The sequence below is a fragment of the Panthera onca genome, chromosome B1 (genome assembly GCF_046562875.1).
Source record: "Panthera onca isolate mPanOnc1 chromosome B1, mPanOnc1 haplotype 2, whole genome shotgun sequence".
Lineage (NCBI taxonomy): Eukaryota > Metazoa > Chordata > Mammalia > Carnivora > Felidae > Panthera > Panthera onca.
The window spans coordinates 52,157,780-52,179,380 of record NC_138342.1 but is presented as its reverse complement, the minus strand read 5'-3'; the positions used below and the strand labels follow the sequence as shown (position 1 = coordinate 52,179,380).

The following is a 21,601-nucleotide window of genomic DNA, read 5'->3' as shown; positions in this document are numbered from 1 at the left end:
CTTTAAACTATTTAAAAATACCTCAGAGTAAAATAGGTAGAATTTTTAATAGGAATAGAAAGCATATACAGTATGGAATGGAATTATTTGAAATATGCTTAACCCGTTAAAAATTCTTCAAGAAGGTAAGTTTTAATATTCACCACAAAGACATGTAAGATTTGAGTATGCAGAAATAAGCCACAAAAGGATTATGGTAAGGAAAAGAGAACAGTGCAAAGTGCAAAGATTTGTCATGGAATTAATTTTCTAACTTGTAGCATGATAAAATTCCCTGTATATTTATGCTACTTCTAAATTATTGAAAAAATTCTCAAACTCCAAATTTGTGCCTTATCACCTACCATTATGTTAGCCATGTTATCCCGTTATTTACACAAGCATTTCTTTATTTATATATTAATGAATTTGTTTTGGGTTATTCCTGTCTTCACATAAAATATGGATCTCAAACTAGTAATTGAACTTTCATCTTTGGAAAGACTTAAACTAAACTTCTCTAATAAGGTGGTTTCAGAAAGTTTAGATTCTAGCAGTAAGTGAAAAGACACTTGAAAATTATGTTATTACTATAATGTAGAAAGTTGCAAGAAAAATGCTTGTATTTAAGTTAATAATAACAACATGAGGCGCCTGGGTGGCTCAGTCGGTTAAGCATCCGACTTCGGCTCAGGTCATGATCTCACAGTCCGTGAGTTCGAGCCCCGCATCCGGCTCTGTGCTGACAGCTCAGAGCCTGGAGCCTGCTTCGGATTCTGTGTCTCCCTCTCTCTCTGACCCTCCCCCGTTCATGCTCTGTCTCTCTCTGTCTCAAAAATAAATAAACATTAAAAATAATTAATAATAATAATAATAATAATAACATAATAAATATATGATTTCTATTATTGTCTGGAAATGAAGAAAAGAATCAAAAGCTAATGCATGTGTAGAAGGAATGTGAAGTTATCTTGATTACTATTTTCTGATTCCTTTTATAATAGTCTATAATATATATAGACATACATAACAGTTACTAGAAATGTTAAAATTTTTGAACCAGAAATTCTGTACTTAGGTGGTCCAGAGCCTACTTCTAGTAATAAGTGAAGTTAAGTAGTTTATGAAAAATCTTAGAAATGTCCAGTATCAGAACTGGATAATTAAAAAATATGACAATAATGTGATTAGTTTTAATAGCTATATCAAGACTTGAGGATTTCTTGATGATTATTATTTTACTCGTTTTCCTAGGCATAGTTCTAATCTTTAACAACTTTATGTAAACTGTGACTTTTTCACTTTTTAAAAATTACTGTTAATATCAAAAGTAGCCCATCACTTAAAGAAAAATAATATTCAGTAATTTTGCATTTATTATATGTAGCCAACATGAAAAAAATGCTCAATGTCACTAATTATGAAGGCAATGTAAATTACAACCACAATGTCATCACCTCATATCTCTGAGAATGGCTATTATCAAAAAGACAAGAAATAAAAAGTGTTGGTGAGGATTTAGGGTAAAGGGAACCCTCATGCCCTGTCGGTGGGAATGTAAACTGGTGTAACAACTGTGAAAAATAATACAGAGGTTCTGTGAAAAATTAAAAATAGAAAAAATAGAAATCTCTATGATCCAATAATCCCACTTATCTGTATTATCTAAATAAAAGTGCTAATTCAAAAAGATAAATGCACCCCTATGTTTACACAGCATTATTTATAATAGCCAAGATATGAGAGCATAAGTGTCCACCTAAGTATCCATAAGTAGATGATGGATAGAAAAGATATGCTACTCACATACAGACTCACACACACACACACACACACACACACACACACACACAGGAATATTCCTCAGCCATTAAAAAAGAATATCTATTTGTAACAATGGTCTGTTTATCTCTGGGTAGACCTAAAAGAGTATTAAGCTAAGTGAGAGAAGTCAGACAAAGACAAATACCATATGATTTCAGCATATGATTCACTTTAAAATCTAAAAACCAAAACAAATGAACAAACACACCAAAACAGGAGACTCAAATACAGAAAACAAACTGATGGTTGCCAGAGGGATGAACAAAACAGGTGAAAGAGATTAAGAGGTACAATCTTGTATTTATGAAATAAATAAGACATGGGGATGTGGTATACAGCACAGGTAATAGTCAATAATATTGTAAAAACATTGTATGGTGACAGGTGGTAACTTTATATATTGTGATGATTATTTCATAATACATGTAAGTATTGAGTCACTATGTTGTATACCTAAAGCTTATATAATATTATGTGTCAATCATACTGCAATAAAAAAAAGAAATATAATATTCAAGCAATTTGCATTCATTATACTCTATTTCAAAAAAAGTATTGGTCTTCAAGTTTTACAAAGCACAAAAACACAATTTTTGCTAATTACATTACAGAGAATTATCTGTTAGTCAATTAAATTGAACATTATGTTTAATATATTTACCAAATAATAAAAAGCAAGCAAAAAAGTGTTGCTAACACTAACAATTTTACAATGCTAAAAATGAAACAAAACAAAGTTATGTGTTGATTGCCTTAATATTTTATGTTTAACATATTAAATTTTTTTAACGTTTATTTATTTTCACAGACAGAGACAGTGTGAGTGGGGGCCGGGGCGGGGGGTGTGGGGCAGAGAGAGGGAGACACAGAATCTGAAGCAGGCTCCAGGCTCTGAGCTGTCAGCACAGAGCCTGATGTGGGGCTTGAATCCATAAACCATGAAATCATGACCTGAGCCGAAGATGGATGCTTACCCAACTGAAGCACTCAGGCACCCTTATTTAGCATATTTAAAACCCAATAACATTAAATACCTTATTTTCATAAATATATTCCAATCATAACAATCATATACAATCATATATATATATGTATATATATATATATATATATATACATATATATATTTGTAACTACAATTGTTAGATTTTTTTTCAAACTTACTTCTTTACTTTCTGACACCGAATAAATATTTTATTACGACACTTCTGATGGTGTTTATTTTTACACCCTGCAGTTAAATAGGAATTGCTAATCTTGTAAAGAAAAAACCAAACTCATCAGAGGAACTGGGTTTCCTGAGGGGAGAGTTCTCCTTATATGTCTTTTATCTCTATTCTGTGTTCTCTTCGGTGTTTTGACTGATCTTGATTTCTAGTCTCCCTATTATTTCTCTGACTTTGTGTCAGCTTTACATTTTTCTTAGTTCTATTTTAAAATTTCTTTACTGTGATTTTTTTGTCCTGTATATGACTATCTTTTCCTCTCCCAGGGTTTCTAATTTCTTAGTTCTGCTGTATTATAAGAGTCATGTTTTAGATTACCCTGGAGACAGTATGGCCCTCAGACTAGTGAAAGAAATATTGAATAGGGAGAAAATTACAATGAAAATATTAGCAGCAAGGTAAGAGGAAAAGAGGAATGGTTTCATGAAAAAGTGATTCTGATAAAACTTTCAATTATATATATGCACACACACAGTTATCTATTTCTTAATGCACAAAAATTCATGAAATGCCTCAGCTGCAATACTCCACTAGTCTTTCTTTACCTCCGTACATTTCTTTACTCACATTTGTAATTATTGTTCTTGATTGTATCTTGAAGCCTCTCCTATAGTCTCAAATATCATCATGCTATATGTTGTGCTTCACTTACTCTCATATTCTCACTAAGATTGTGTAGAAAGAATTAAACCTCGTTGTTAAAGCTGAGCTGAAAAATTAAGAATCATTCAAGGTCCAGGTGACACTCTGACTAAAACTATGTGAATATTTTCTAAGATTTCAAAGGATTAAAAAACCATCCATGTTAAAAACAAAACAAAACTCTGTTACATAATCTGAGTAGCTTTACCTTATTTCATGTTACTCAATTCAACAACTATTCCATGATTTCTTTATTTTAAGTTAAATTTAATATTCTCTTGGGGTATAATATGACTTTATTAGAATAATTTTTAATATTTTATGTTCTAAAAAATAATAGAACTTACAAAAAGCCACAGCCAACTGTGTGTATACTAACGTAAATCTGTAATGATGTAATCCATATTGTAGATCTAATCAATTGACAAAGTATTTGCCAGAATGGCAAGTAAATTCCAGTGGAAAAATTCTGCCTGAATGTTATAAGTTATTTTGTTATGCTTTATAATACTCAAAATTATTTAAGTTCCTGTAGTCTAGACCTCCATAGAAGTGAGATGTATGCAATAGTTAGCATGGACAAAGCAGGAGATATATTAATAAAAATAATTTAAAGATTTGTCAAAGTAAAGGTCTAGTGAATACATTCTTTTGGAGCTGTATCATTACTTATCTTAGGAAGGAAGCCAAGGAATCTAAACCAGAAATTAGAAAATACCATTGCCGTACAAAGTTGTATAAAGGTAGAATTTCATCTAAACAGCTTTTTTTTTAAAGAAAAAAAAATCTTTTTTTTCAAATTTTTAAAAACTTTTACTGATTTTGTAGTTAAGGGTGATTTGCAACCACAAGATAAGGTGCTCTGAAAGCTATTACAACATCATCCATAATCTCTAAAAAGAAACTAATCATCAACCACTTATTGTGAATGATGACTTCTATGATTGTTTGGTGGAGGTAAATATCATAATTACAATTAAGATGGATGAGGCAAAAGCTCTCTCTAAAAATCTGATATACAAGGGAAGCCATTTTAGATTTCTTTTGAAGTCAATATGACTGTATATAAACTTTGTTTAAACAAAAAGCCTGATTTATGGCCCATCAAGCATCCATTGTCTACTTGCTTTGTAAATAAGTAGCCTAAAGGAAAACCATCTTGTCCTTAAGATAACAATCGGTGCTCTTACTCCCTGCATTCCTTGATGTTAACACTTGTGATTCCTGCCTATATGCTAATTTAAAAGCTTTTGAGCTTTTGCTAAAAAGTATGTAACTTTATAAAAATTCTTCCTTTTCCAGAACACTTTCTTCCCTGTGAAGAGCACGTTTCCCAGACCACTATTCTAACTTAGGGCAAATAAAGCTCTCTTTCTTATGTTTAGAGACTATAAAAAGTTCGTTCATTTTGTGTTGACACTGTTATGCCCAGAATTCATGATCCCCAAATACCACCAGGGAACCGAGTCTGATGTAAAAGCAAAAGAGCCTTTATTCGAGCTAGCTCCAGCTCAATCCCCTACCTGCACCAACATAGCGGTGAGATACCCGGGAGAGAGAGCAAGTTTCAAAAGGACAAAGGTTTTATTGGGGTCTAGGGGCAGTTGGTGAGGTATGGCTGTGGCTTCAGCCGATTGGCTGGGGAAGGGTCTGAGTCCCGTTAGGCAGGTGAGTAGGCGGTTACTCAAGGGGAGGAGGTGTGGTCAAGGTGAAGGACACAGAACAAGATGGAGTTGGCCAGTGTAAGTCCGCCCTTTCAGACACCAGTTTTAACGTTGGATGAGATATAAAATTCAGTGAATATTTGAAGAATATTGAATGAGATCCAATCTTTATGCAGTAACAAATCACATAACTTTCCCAAAATGTTTTTAACGTTACATCATAACTTGTATTTTCAAAGCTTATATCAAAGTTTGTACACAATTGACAAGAGTAACCATGTAAAATTTTGATTCATGTGAGCATGTGTACAAATACTTGATGAATAGTTTCTTTCTAGATAATTCATCATAAATATTTTGGATTCTTATGTGAGACTAAAGTTTTAATACTTTTCTATTTTTTAAAAAAATTTCAAGTAGTAAATACTTTTTTAGTGTTTCTAGATCAGGTTTCTTTTGAAATTATCAAAATAAATTAGGATGTGTGATATTTTGTTTTATAATAAGAAATATATATTTGGTTTTCCTTCCAGTTTTTGGCACAGAGCCTCTATAACTGCCCCTTGATACTTAAAACCTCTATTTCTCCTTCAAATGAATGTCACTTTGTTAAATTTCATATTTTCTGTCAATGATTATAGCACCATTTATCGTTGTTCTTTGGACATTTGAATCCCTTTAAAAAAAATTGTTCATTAAGTTTAAATTTTCTCTTAGGCAGAGAATCCCTATTCTTTACCCCATGCTTGCTCATATCTCTTTATATTACTTGGAATAATCTTTCTATCTTTAAAAAATTCGCTAGGGGCGCCTGGGTGGCTTGGTCAGTTGAGCGTCCGACTTCGGCTCAGGTCACGATCTCACGGTCCGTGAGTTCGAGCCCCGTGTCAGGCTCTGTGCTGACAGCTCAGAGCCTGGAGCCTGTTTCAGATTCTGTGTCTCCCTCTCTCTCTGACCCTCCCCTGTTCATGCTCTGTCTCTCTGTCTCAAAAAGAAATAAACGTTAAAAAAAAATTTTTTTAAATATTTGCTAAATTATCAAGACATAAATGACTTTTTGTTCCATATGAGAATCCTTGATTTTTATACTCTCATTTTTTAAGTTGAAATTATTATAGCTGATGTCACAGAGCTGTTGCTATCAAATATTGTGCTTTATAATATCTTTGGATGTCCTACTGTAGTTACCTTGCATTAACATTCATAATAAGAAAAATAAATATAGTTAACTTTTATGAAATAGTCATTCTTTGTTATGAATATCCTAAGATATTCCTGTGCAGCAAATATTTAAAAATATCACAGCAATTTTATGATCATCTTATAGTATTCTGATTTTCATTTTACAGATAAGTCTTTTTAAGAGATTAGATAACTTGCCTGTGGTCACATAGCTAATAAGTGGCAGAGCTGGAATTCAAACTCAGAAAATAGGGCTCTGTAACCTGTATTCGAACCACTAACCCCATCCATTGCCTCTTTTTTACTGAATCATGTTTTTAATTATTTTTTAGGCAGAAATTCAAATAATACTTCTTTATTTTACTTCAGAAATACTATGGTTAGTCCTCATTTGCAAAAAGGAACTAATTCAAGAGTTTGTTTTACAAATTATGTAATGAATAATATTGCTATAAGTCTAAGTATAGTTCACAATTGGCTATAAAAACTGAAATCTCTGGGTAATGTTACATGACACCATAAGATCAACTATGAAATTAAAAACAATGATTAATATGAGTAAGAAGAATGAATGCAAATATGGTTTGTAATTGCTAATGGAATTTTCTCCTGTGAGATTGATCTAAGAATTAGATCTAAAAGAAGTTTCTGAAAGAAAAATCAAGTCATTTTATCCATGACCTCTGTGTTATCTATTAGTTGACAATACCAAGTTTCAATGATGTTTATAATCTACTTGTCTCTGCAGTTCAGAGCCTGGGGAAGGTGGGGAAGGGGAAGAAGCATGAGAAAGAACAATGGAATTAGCAGACCAATTGTAGTTTCAGCCACATGAAGGGATTTATTTGTGACAGTTGAAATGCATATAATTCTTTGCCGAAAGGCCAGGGAGATATAAACAATGCTAAACTTTGAAAGGTTCAAGGAGAATAACTCAAAACAAAGATAACACAGTAGAAGGATTTATGACACATCATATAGAATAATGAGTATTCTCTAGGCAAGCTGAAGGAGCCTCCTGGACAAGGCTGTAGAATTCCCTGATCTCTCAATGAAAGAAGCTAGAAAAATGATAAATGTAACCAAGGGAAGAAGTGGCAGAATTTTTATCTTAAAAAAGCTCTCCACTCATACCTCTATAAGTAGCTAACGTTCTTTTTCTAATAGTTTCTTCAGCAACAGAAATTATGAGCTTTATCAATAATTTAAATGAAGAAATGGAGTGATCTGGCAGATTATTCAGTCGGGTAACAGTCAATGTTGCATTTTGGGGAAGCTATGGGAATTAAGTGGCTATTTCACTTCTAGAAATCTAATCACCAAAGTCCAGTAAGACCCTTGGCCAGGGGGAGAAATACCACCATTGAAAAGAACAGCTTTAAATCCAAATGACAGCCCTGCCTTAGTTTAAAGCTAAGTTCTCTTTTCTGCTTATTATGGATCTTTGATAAGAAATACAATTGCTGAGAAGTCTGTTTTGCTTGCTGTTTGCTACGAGCATTGTGAAACCTTTCCTGAATGTAGTCTGATATGTAATAGAATAAGTGATTGTACATAAACTAACCGGCATTTCTCGCTTCTGTAAACCTGCTTGCTTAACACATTCCTCCCCTACCCCCTTCCCCCTTCCCCCTTTTCCTCCTGCCACAAGTAATGGACAAAGCCTTCCCGCCAAAGGACAGACAAAGGATGCCCAATCAGAGAACAACAAATGTCCTTACTTTAAAATCAACTAATCAGGCCCCTCATAATTTGAAACCTCCCCTGTGCTATTTGTCTCTGTCTATAAAAACGCCATACCAACCCTGATCGGGGCCTCTCAGCGTCACTGGCTACGAGTGCGCAGAGGTCCAGGTTCGAACCTGCAATAAATGACCCTTGCCGCTTGGCTTTGACTTACGACTCTGGTGGTCTCTTGCGGGGGGTTCGCGACCTCGGGCATTACACCATTGTTTTAATATTACATGTAGATTTCAAGATTGAGATAAGTTAATAAATTAATAAGTTAACATTGATGTTCTGGTCACTGAAGAACTTCTAACAAATTTGCCAAATGGCACACAAAAAATAGGTTATATGGACAAAAAACGTCTTTCAGGTAACTGCATTCTTGATGAACCTCATACAAAATATTTCAGGAAAAGAATAACTTTTTATGAAATATATTTAACCCATTTAAAATTTAACAGGATTTTCAAAATATCTCTCCTTTATTTACCATACTGTATACATCATTTGACAATTTTATCCCACATATTGTTAATTTTCCTTCAGTAAAGAAAGAATTGTATAATTTGAAGCCAAATAACACTTGGTAATTTAAAAAAAAAAGTTGTTTCACAGAAAATGTTTTATAAGTTTCCACATGATTACCTCACAAAATAATAGTTTAAATTTTTTTGTATTTTCACTTTTAGCTTTAAGAAAAAAAATTTTTTACTACTTGAGTACCAAAAATTATTTCATTCAACTTAATTCAACAAATACTCATTAATAAAGTTAAATGATCAGGTACTATGCTATACTACTAAAGATAATATTCATAGTGTAGCCATTGTATAGTATGGTTTTTTGGCATACTAAAACACTATGTGTATGCACACAAACATATACACATACATACACAAATTGAATGACTTCCCAGAATTGATTAATGTTGAATTCATTAGTTAAAAATAATTAAAATTTTATTTTACATTAATGTTAGTAAATGTTACTTTGTGTGTCCACACATGCTCTCTGGATTCTTAAAAGTAGTTGACAGGATATACCTAACTTTCTTTCCTTTTAGTATATTTCAAAATAGTTTAATAACTTTGTATGTTAACGGAGAGAAATGTCAAATCTTTAAAAAAACAAAAGTAATTCTGAAAGAAGATTGCTTCCCTAATCTTGAAATTTTAGAGAAATTGATGATTCATTTCCTGTTAAAGTGGCAAATTGAGATTAAAAAAAAAAGAAACTAAAGAATGTATCATCTACCAATATATTAAGGGCAGCAAACATTTTGAGATAAAAATATTTTGAAAAGAAATATCTCAAGTCTATTCTATTATAGTATATATAGGTACTATAAATCACAACGTGTAGTAATATATTGTTCAAAACATGGTTTTTAATGATACCTTGTTAATGTTTTCTATTATGAAATTCAGCTAATGATATATAGAATAATATAATTTTGTTTTCTCTAACTGCCCTTGCTATATGTACCTCTCAATTTTTCTTTTTTTTCTTTCTTTTTCTTTTTCTTTTTTTTTTTACTTAAGCCCATATTTTCTTTGTGGTTTCAATTCAAATCATAGTGTAAGCCACTGGCACATATCAATGTCCCAGGTGTTGAAAATAGACCTCTTCTTATTGTAACTACTTTAAAATACTTGTCAAATTTACATTGCTATATACTTAATATCATCAGAAACTCACATAAATGTTGAAAATTCAATTTACCTATGTGATGTATTACTGTTTGCACAATCTTAGATCAAAGCGTTAGGAACGGATGGCCATTTTGCCAGTCAAGGTTCATGTAATACAACTGTCATGACTAATACAATTCCTAAAGTGCATGAGGTATGATCCTGTCTGTAAACTGTTTAGTCTCTCATTATGGCACAACGTTTAAACATGTGTATTGCTATGCAATGTCAGGGCTATTTTGATTCATCTTTCATGACATGCTGATATTCCCAAAGCGTGATATTATGAAATAGTTTTGTTGTATAATATGCAAACAGCAAAATAGTTGGGTTAGCAATGTTGGAACTTGAGCAAGTGCCTACAATATAAATTCACCAAATATCAGAAGAGATAGATTATCTATAGCACATGATTGATTTCCAATTTATATTTGAATATGTGAGTGTGTGAAGAAATTTAAATTCAAAAGGAGACAGATATTGGGACAGTGAAATATCTAGACTTGTTAATATACCATATAAGGGAGTATTCTCAAAATGCGAAACCAGAAAGCACACACAGCACTAAAGCCACCGGTACAAAATCAAAGATCATCTTGCAAACTTTAATGCACAAGCAATGGTTTTTTTCTTCTTTTTTTCTTTTCCTTTATTTCTTCCTCTAAAAATTGTTTTGGATAACCAAAAAAAATTTGGTTAAATTGCAATCATTAGCAGGATTATAGATGAGTAATATAAAACAAGGGAATCTATTAAGACATAGCTTACTCTTATAGTATTAATCTTCTCATTTCTGAGAAAATTTTCAGAAAGACATGGAATGCATCACAGTGGAATTTTATGTAAATGATCTAAAAACAAGCACATGAGCTTTTAAAATGGTTTATTAATGACACTTCATCATTACAAGGAAATGTCTAAAATGAGTTATTTGTGCTTATATATTTTGTCACCTATCTAGTTGGTTTAAAAATATCTTTCATTTTTCAAATTTCATAAAATATGTCATATTCAAAGTTCCTCGGACCCTATTACAAATCCCTTGAAAATATAATCTCCACGTTAAATTCAGATGTGCTAAAATGTACCACAATGTTTTTATAATCCCAAAGATATTAATGTGCCAATTTCTCATTTTCATGTATTATTTTTTGTTTGATTTGTATGTCCTTTGTTGGCAAAGCATCATATTCAATAAGTGAGATTATTTTAGCAAGATAACAATAGCTTCAATTTTTAATATAATAAAATAATAAACATACAAGATAAATTTCCAAAAATGCAAAATCTCACAAAGATTAAAGCATTAGCTTCCTAATATAAATGTTTTTACTAAAGGCTAGAGATACTTTTCTATGCCTATATACACAATTTCACATATCTTTTTTTTTTTTATTTTTAAGTTTATTTATTTATTTTGTGAGGGAGAGGGAGCTTGAGAGAGGGCAGTAGCAGGGAGAGAGGGAGAGAGAATCTCAAGCAGGCTGCGTGCTGTCAGTACACAGCTCGACTCTGGGCTTGATCTCAAGAACCATAAGATCATGACCTGAGCTGAAATCAAGAGTCAGACACATAAAAGACTGTGCCACCCAGGTGCCCCCCCCCCCCCGACAATTTCACATATCTTATACATTGGTCTCTAATAGCTTTTCCTATCAACATATTTTCTCAGTGTATTTCTGTGTAAATATATATTGACCTACATGATAAATATTACTGGAGATATACTTTTCTGTGGATGTGCAATACACATTTTCTGGATACACATTCTAATTGATTCTATAATAAAGAAATATTATGCTTATTTATTCATCACTATTTGTTGAATGTTGAAAAATATTTAGCAGACATTTAATATGTACCATGCATCAAGTTATTTATTGATCAGAATAATCCATGTTTGTAAAATTATTTAATTGTATTTGTAAGAATAATAGGGAAAAAAATCCTGTTATAGAGAATAACCTCACTTCAAATCTTAACATGTATGTATTGCCAAATTTTCTCCCCTAATTTGTAGACTTAAAAGAGTACTTCAGAGTTTTTCTTCCCTTTCCTAATTAGTACTGTATATTAACAAGTTAATAAGTTTTGATAATTTATGTATGGAAACAAATAATTTAGCATTAGATTTCATTTGTTGAATCATTAGTGAATTAATTTTTTCATACTCTCCTTTGAGATTTTTATGTATTTTTTTCTGGAAATTGCCTGTTCATAGTGTTCACCCATATCTTTGACTACTTGGATGTTTTTGCTGTCTTAATAATATAGAAAATCTTTATGAATTAGTATATAGGTAACAAACACTTTTCCCCATTTTTGGAAGAAAAATCAATTTTATAGATCCAAATTAATCAATTTTTTTATTTTCTGTTTTCTGTTTTGTGACCTATTTGAGTATCATTTCATCCTCTAATCTTTGGAAATACTGATTTATGTTTTATTCAAATACTTGTAAGTTATAGTTTTATTTTTCACATACGTTTTTTAATATCTGTAATTTATCTTGGTAGAGGGGATGGAGTGAAGAATTCTCACCATTTTAATTATATTTTATGTTTATGATTTTAATTTCTGGTCACATATCACGATTAGTGAAATTATATAGCTATTTTCTCTCTTTCTGATTTATTTTTATTATTTTATTCAGTGTTTTACAAAATAATATCTAAATATTAGGGAATTATTTCTACATTAAAAATGTTTTTTGGTAATTTATCTGGTATCATGATTTCTCCATTCTTTCATTGACAATTTTGGTTAGATAACTTCTTGATATCTCTTTCATGTTTTGTTTAGGGTCCATAAATTTGAATTCAAGGAGATTATGTTTTGTATATATTATAATCCAAACATTTCTAAAATACCTTTATATTTCATTTTCCAGTAATGACTTTTTTAAGTCAATATTTATTTATTTACAGACCATTACAGTTTACTGTATAAATTGCCAAAAGCAGGTAGTATTTTGTTTTCTCAAAAAGAAAAACAAAAGGAAGAAGAAGAAGAAGAAGAAGAAGAAAAAGAAGAAGAAAAAGAAGAAGAAGGAGAAGAAAAAGACACGAAAACAAAAACAAAATAATTCCAAAAGTAGATAGGTTAAAGTAGCATTTTGTAGGAATGAATGGAGATTTTAGTCTTTTTCACAAATTGGTTGCTTTCTTTTAGGCCGATTCTCTAGCATCTCATGCTACTTTAAGATTACTATTGGCTAACTCCTAAAATCAATTTCTTCAGTGCTAAGTATTATACTTATGACATCCTAGAAGCTTGATTTTTCCCCGTGGTCAGATGTTTAATGTTTTCAGCCAAAAATATTAAATGCCTTTTGGAAAAACTAAATCCTGAGTCTGTGCACATTTTAGCAGTAGCAAAGGGTTGAGTAATAAATAAGAATACTACATATTGGAATTAAATGCAATGTCTGTTTAAAAAGAAAAAAAAATGAGGATGACATTCTGAAAATATGACAATATTGACCCTGCATGGCACTCTCATCTTCCCACCAGTTAGTTTAATGAATAATAGTTCTTTCTTGAAACAGGTTAGAGTAAAATATCCCCAGAATAAATCCACATTATTAAAGATTTCAGTAATAGTCATCTAAGTGATAATAGGGTGGTAGTATGTAGTATAAATGTATTTTGTGCATTTTAATATACATATACCTCATGTGTGTGTGTGATTATGTGTATGACATATATATATGTAGTTATTTTCTTAACTATAGAATATCTTAATTCCCTCTTACGGCATCTTTTGAGCCTAAAAGCTTAATGTTGTAATTTCCAAAAGGTACCTAAATAATCTAAAAAACTCAAAGGAAAAGATTTAATCTACAAAAAATATTTTAGATAGATATTTCTATAGTATCATTTTGAGGTTGACCAATGTTTATCAAGTGAAATCCATACACTTTGTCACAATCCACAGTACATCATTTATCTAGTATACTTTTAAAATTTAAGTCATGAAGTTTTCTCTAACATGTAATCTCTACCTATTCTAAGATTCATGTCATTCTAGTATATTATCCTTCATTCTTCTTTGTTTTGTACTTACCTACCTTTTCTCTATTTTGAGAGATCTAATAAATTCTTGCTATTAGATTCCCCTTCATTTTAAGCCCCAGCATTACATTGAAAATTACATCTAAAATGATAATCCAATATGATACTTTCAAAACTACTTGCTTTTCCTGGAATTTTCACTTCCACTCTGCTTTAGCTACTTATCACTTATCCATGACATGAGATTTGACATTAGTTATAACTGAATTTTAATATTTGAAACTAAGCAAATCACTTGCCCATGTACCATTTTAAATATCTCACTGTTTTGCTCTAGGACTCACAGTTTCTGAAACTCAGAGAAATATAGTCTCTAAAACACTACCTTTCTTCTGATTTATCATCTAGATTAAAGTTTATGTTGTATATTATCTAAACTGCTCTTTTACTAGTTGATCCATATTTCTCCCTAGCTTAAAACTATTCCACGCTTTACCTAAACTGCTCTCTTACAGGTTAATCCATAATAGACTTTTAGGTCCACGAGGCAATTCTCTCTCCAAATCCTTAGATTTACTCTTTTAAGTCTTTTTTTTTCTGTATCTTCAAATGTTGCCTAAAAATTATTTTACCAAGAATTTGCTAACTTACAAACCGCTTATACCAATTCCATCACTCTTCCTTTCTCCATCACTTAGCCCTCACTTCAGAACATTCTTCTTTGTCCTTTTGCCGAAGACCTTCCTAAGGTCACTAGAGTTTCCCTTTTGCTAGGGCAGTGGATCATCTTTGGTCATGTGTAACCTGAACTCCCAGCTGCACTTGACTGGGTACACCATCCTGTTTGACTCCTTTGGTTTGATTCTAATTCTGTCCACTTGGTTCTAAGATCTAATTTCTTTGTCTTCTCTCTGACCTCTCATTCTCAGACTCTTTGAGGACTTCCATCATTGTTAGGTTTCTTTCAGCAACTCCCATGGTTTTAAAATTAACGCTAATAAATGAATGAAATGAAAGCTGTCTCTTTCCCAGAATTTTGACTCTATAATAAACAGCCAGTGTAGCATCTTAATATCTTGTATTTTTTTGCATACACTTCAGCATTTTCATTAGAGTTTTGACACATAAAACTGAGGGAATAGATTCAATCTGGAAACATCCAACTTTTTTGTTTGTTTGTTTGTTTTTGTTTTTGTTTTTTCCATATTCCAAGAATTTGTAAAGACTGAAATGAACTAACTCTTGGAACAATATAAAATGAATGTAGTTCATACTGAATTATTTTGCAATGTAAAAACGCCCAGGGTTTCTTAACATAGATGATTTTAAACTTCTCAACTGTTTATCTGACTCTGCTGAAATTGTTTTTGGACTTCTCAGTATTTGCCACAATTCGTTAATGAGAAACCATATTCATCCTAACCGTTCTGTTTATATTTGAAGCTACTGGGTTTGGGAAATGGCAAGTTAATGTAAACTTGCCTAACTCTAAAATAAACAGAATATTTCAATAATAAGAGCAACTATTTGTGTATGTATATAGGTGTGTGGTACTATGCACATATGTGTGCATACAGCCATATTACATTTATTAAAATCCTTGGATTGGGTGTTAAAATGTAGCTTTCTTTCTATTTCTTTTCAGTTAAATGAGTGACTGTTACTAAAAACAAATAGCAATTCTATACAATTAGTATATCTGAAATTTGCACATTTCCTTCTCATAATCACAGTACAAGTCTCTGTAATTTTTATTCTAGATACCAATTATAGTTTTGGATATATTTCCTCACACATTGATCTGCTCTAGTATCTTATCCCTGCTACCCTGGTACTTTCAGCATCAAGTTCAAGCTCCTCATGGCACATAAGGCCCTCATAATTTTTTCATACTCTATATGTATGTGGGTGGGTATGTTTCTTGGTGGCAGCAAAGAAAAATGTATTTAATAGATAATTTGAGGGGTGGGTGGGGAATGTTTTCTGAGTATTGTTCCTGTTAAATAACAACTACATTTTGACTATGAGATTATTTCTACTTGATTGTTTACTAGGCGTATCTATTTGTGACAAATAATCAGTTTATATAAATTCAGGAATGATATTAGCCTGATGTGGAATTTACAACTGTTCATACCCTTTTTTTTTCTGAGCATAGTATCATTTTGAACCAACCACCAATAGCAGTTTAATGCAGAAAACAACATGAACACATTACATTACAGACAAATAGATACAATATCACAATATCTTTTTCTTACCTGACTCAATTTGCCCATGTGCTCTGCCTTGAAAGTGTCTATTGTCTTTTTCCACCTTATTATTCAGCTCTTTCAAATATTTCTTACATACAATTCCATCAACTTTTCTTTTACTTTATTAAAACAAGGTAAAGTCTCATTTTCCCGTTATTTTTTTTTTTTTAAACACCTTTTCAGCTGTACTGGTATTTTTATTATGATCATTACTGGTATCTCTTAGTAAACACAATACAGAGTTGTACAGGTTTTAATACTCTGGTCCTAACTACTCTTCATACCTGTTATTTTCAGGGTATGATTTTGCAGAAAATGTATTCCAAGAATGCAAGTATCATTTGTTAGCGAAAATCTTTTATCTGTACAAACGACTACAAGGTTTTATGTTGTTTTCTTTTACAATTAAAGTTAACATAGGGCACCTGGGTGGCTCAGTCCTTTGAGGGGCCAACTTCGGCTCAGGTCATGATCTCATGGTTCATGGGTTCCAGCCGCATGTGGGGCTCTGTGCTGACAGCTCGGGACCTGCAGCCTGCTTCGGACTATGTGTCTCCCTCTTTCTTCCCCACTCCTGCTCACGCTTTCTCTCTGTCTCTCTCTCAAAAATAAATATTTAAAATGTTAAAATTAAAGTTAACATATTGTAGGGGTGCCTGGGTGGCTCAGTTGTGTTTGACTCTTGATTTTGGCTCAGGTCATGATCTCAATGTCATGAGTTTGAGACCTGCATCAGACTCTGTGCTGGGCATGGAGACTACTTAACATTCTCTTTCTCTCTCTCTCTCTCTCTCTCTCTCTCTCTCTCTCTCTCTCCCTCCCTCCAAAAAAAAAATTAAATTAGTAAAACATTTTAAGGTAGTTTTTAATAGTTTCTGGTACTTCGCAAACATCTCATTTAACACTCACAACATCCCTATTAGATACTTTCGTTATATTTCTATTTCTTTAAATATTTTTGCTTAACAGATGAGAAAAATAAAATTCACAGAGTTAACTTGCCTAGGATAAATAAGATAGCCAGTAGATTTTCGCACCAAGAGTTAAGTCCAGACAGTGACTATCTACTTTGCAGTTAACTAGAAAAGGAATACTGACTTTTTATGTAGGAAAAATGATTTATTATATAGTAACTAATTTCACATTTGATTGAATATGCATATATAACTTCTACTAATTCTTCTTCAATAAGAGGCCATATGTTTATTCAAATCCTATAAAACTCCTCTGTGCCTGGCAGTCTTCTAATTAACGCATATACAATGGTAATAAAAATGATTGCATCTGTCTGTTCTTATGGAGGTAGAAACATCTTTAAGAGTGCATAAATAATTTTAGATAGGGAGACAAAAACAGGGTAATGAAAAAAAGTAACTGGAAAATAATACTGGGATCTGCTCTATTGGATAGCAACAGGGAGATTCTCTCTGTACAGGAATCATCCAGAAACTCCGATTTAGACACCAACAATTGAATAATTCAGGGTTTAGTGTTTGCCAGGTAGTGAGAGAGAGGGAGAGTAGTGCAAAGTAGTAGATTTTTCATTAGTGTGTTATTGGACCCTAGGATTGAGCCTAGAGAGGAATGGACATGTGGGAGAAATAATAATAATAATATGGTAATTGTTGGAAAATATTTGAAGAATCAAAGAATATTTCAAAGTTATATTTAAATCACCAACAATAATAAATAAGTAATGGTGGATAGTGTGTTCTCCATGAGTGTTTTAAGTGGAAAGACCAGTCCATCATAGATGGCAACAAGAAGAAATAAAATTAGGTAGTAAAGTCTGAATATATGAAATCCACAAGGAGAATGGAGAAAAATGTTTTGGAAACAGCATTTAAAGCAAGGAGGATTCCTTATACATTTTCATGCCCAAAATTGGATAAGTTTAATGTCAATAATAAATACTAGTTGAAAGATATGCAGAGAACTTTTCTATTAAAGTAAGAAGTTAGAGGGACTTTTTTGAGTGATTGATCATTTAGAAGGCTTTGCTGTTGACAGAGTAGGAGTGCCTTAAAGTACATTGGGGGAGTATTAGAAGGCATGGAGAAGTGGACAATCAGGTCTGATTAGTGGTTGTGCAAAGCAAAATTGGGAGAAGTGTCATTGTGCTGGTGTATATACTGGGAGACTTGGCAGCTGATGGTGTCCAATGTAAATGGGAATATAGGCATGATGATCAATGCTAGTAGTTTCTTAGAAGTTTAGTGGGTAATTTGCTGAACAAACTGGCTATAAATTTAAGCCAGTGAAGATAACGAATCAGTCAGGTTATACTCTGCGTGTTCTCCGTGCCTCACATTATTCTTGCTTTATGCCTTGCATTTACTATGAAATTGGCTTGTTACTTTATGCCTCTTGCTTTCATGCTCTCTTTTATTTTATAATTCTGAATATTTTTTATGCAGCTTTTAAATTTTCCATTTTTAGAACCATGTCTGTTTTCCTGAAGGAGACTTGCTTTGTGATTGCTGATTATACAGTGTGATAGCACTCTGTCTTTCTTATTTGAGCACTTTGTAATAGCAAATTCTTTAGCAGATGCATTTTCTTTTCAAGGTCAGCAAAATTATATGCATTGGTTGGTGCCGGTTTTACTGTTAAAACATTTTGTCGTTGTTGGGGTGAGATAGGAAATGGTTCTTTTATTTTTCAGATATATAAACACTATTCCACATTTCATATCTTACAGGCTTCCTTGATTCTGTTTTAACGTGATCACTTAATTATGTAGGTGGCATTTATAAGACTACAAAGAAATGGTTTACAAGGAAGAGAATGGCCCATTTAGTTTTAGTGAAGTACTGTACTGAATGGATCATTTCTAACAAATAGAACAACTCAACCAACAATATTAAATCAGCAGCCAATATTTTGGTACATAAGAGATTTGTATAATATACTTGATGCTTATTTCTTATAAAAAAGGAAGCGGAATTCATGTGTCTGCCCTGTTGTTCAGGCTTGCTTATAGGATTGTGTTGTTTGGAAAGACTATGGCAGTACTAAATAATAAAACATAAACAAAGTGGTAAGCAAAGTGTACAGGACATTCTGTCATGACATCATGTTTCCTATTTAGGATTCCATTACTTGGTTGACACGTCCTGTACTTTAATTTTATTTTGTACATATGAGAACTTTGTAATCAGAACACATCTTTTGCCTGACAGGAAAAGAAAAAGTTGTATACTTTGGATACCAGATCAACTAATATATGTGGAAGTTATTAAGAGAAAGTTTGGCTTAATAGAAATAGGAAATTTTACTAATAAACTGTTCAAAGTTAAAAAAAATCCTTTTATCAAAATTTGAGATTGATCAATATTCCTACATTCTTCTGAAATAATCTAAGGTATTTAGAATGCTCTAGTCCAAAGAATGCTTTTCATTTTGTAATTATTATTATACAGTATTTTGTTTCTGCATATACATATACACTATTATGACTATTATCTATATTTTATATAAATGAGTTATATAGATATTATGATATTTTTATAGAATTATCCATATATATGTCAGTTCCTGTACTGAATATCATTTAGTTTATCTTATCTCTTAGTCTTGGTACTTATTTATTTTTATGGAAGTTGATCCTTTAGATGTTTATCTACCAAAAGACAGAAAGGGTCTATAGAGTATAGGATTTCTTACTGTAATACTCCTTATTTTATGTTATCTTTACAAGATACTCCATTTAAAACCTATTTGTCCAATACCTTTTGTTGTTGCTATTTAGAAGTCTGCTGTCAGTTTAATTGCCACATGAAATATGGAAAAATATGAAAATATGTAAAGAAAATAGAAGACTCTGAATGAAATTATCTGCCTCCATAGATGATTTATTTTTTACTTCCTTGGGTAGGAGAGCTGGACCTTGGAGATTACAGATCACTTGAATGCAAACAGGGATTGAGATGATTCAAAATTCAGCTTCATTTCCTATAGGAACTGGTTTATTTCTGATTTGCCCTTATTTTACAATACTAATTGAGATATTGGGCTTTTACCAGGGTTTCTACTTTTCAATTGAGCATAAAGTCTGCTTTTTTGTCCCCTTAAACTTGTGAGTCTGTGGGAATTCCTGTTCACCTCTTCTAGTACAAGCAGATATCCTTTGGGGAATGTGGCTCCAGTTGTTGGACTCAGTTTTCTGAGCTTCCCTTCCTGCTGGAGCTTGGCTTCATAATTATTCATTTTCTTAATTACTCTGTGGAGATTTTGATAAAATATTTTGCCATACTTTTCTAGTTGTCCTCAATAGGATGAATGAGAAAGAATATATAGTTTACCATTATAATTATTAAAATTTTTTGCTTATGCTTGCGTATCTCTAATATATTGTCCAATTTTAGCCCCTATTCTTTTTTTTTTCTTTTTTAATCTTCATTTATTTTGAGGGAGAGAGAGAGACAGAGTGTGAGTGGGGGAGAGGCAGAGAGAGAGGGGACACAGAATCTGAAGCAGGCTCCAGGCTCCAACCTGTCAGCACAGAGCATGATGCAGGGCTTGAACTCACAAACCACAAGATCATGACCTGAGCCAAAGTAGGATGCTTAACCGACTGAGCCCCCGAGGTGCCCCATAGCCCCTATTCTTTTAATCTGCTTTTCACATTTAATTAATCCTTTCATGTTTTTACTTTCTGAGTAATTTCCTCTGGTCCATATTCCAAATGACTAATTCTCTCTTCTCCCTGGTCTAATTGGCTATACTATCATTCCATAATTTTTTATTACCAAGAATGAGTTGGTGATAAATTTGATTTCTTTCTTTTTAAAGTTTACTTATTTATTTTGAGAGAGAGAGAGAGAGAGAGAGAGAGAGAAAGAGAGAGAGAAAGCACATGCACAAGTCGGGGAGGGGCAGAGAGAGAGGGAGAAAGAGAATCCCAAGCAGGCTCCACTCTTATCTGTGCAGAGCCTGATGCAGGGCTCAATCCCACAAATTGTGAGATCATGACCTAAGCCTAAATCAAAAGTCTGATGATCAACCAATTGAGGCACCCTGGTGCCTCTGATAAATTTGATTTCTATAAAGTTTATTCATATTTGTCAAATGAGCTTCTATTTATATAAACAACTATAAATTATACAAACATATATATACATATATTGCATAGTGTATTATATAGTATAATCATATACACATACAATTTACTCTTTCTTTCAAATGGGTTACTACAAAGAACAGTTGATTCACTTTAATTTATAATGCTATGTTGTCTTAGAGCACCTGGCTGGCTCAATTGGTACAGGATGTGACTCTTCATCTTGGCGTTGTGAATTCAAGTGCTACCCTGATCATAGAGATTACTTAAAAAAATAATGTTACATTTTCTTGAGGCTTATTACCTAAAGGTTTTGTTGACAGGTTTCATTATTT

At 32.3% G+C, this 21,601-nt stretch overlaps 2 protein-coding genes across 5 annotated transcripts in view; one reads left to right on the top strand and one right to left on the bottom strand.

Annotated features, from left to right (window-relative positions):
- LOC144616179 (uncharacterized) overlaps positions 1–21,601 on the bottom strand; it is a 344,180-nt gene that overhangs the window by 89,594 nt on the left and 232,985 nt on the right. The window lies entirely within an intron of this gene.
- Positions 1–21,601, top strand: part of TECRL (trans-2,3-enoyl-CoA reductase like) — a 99,727-nt gene that overhangs the window by 28,417 nt on the left and 49,709 nt on the right. The gene's annotated exons all lie outside the window — the stretch shown is intronic.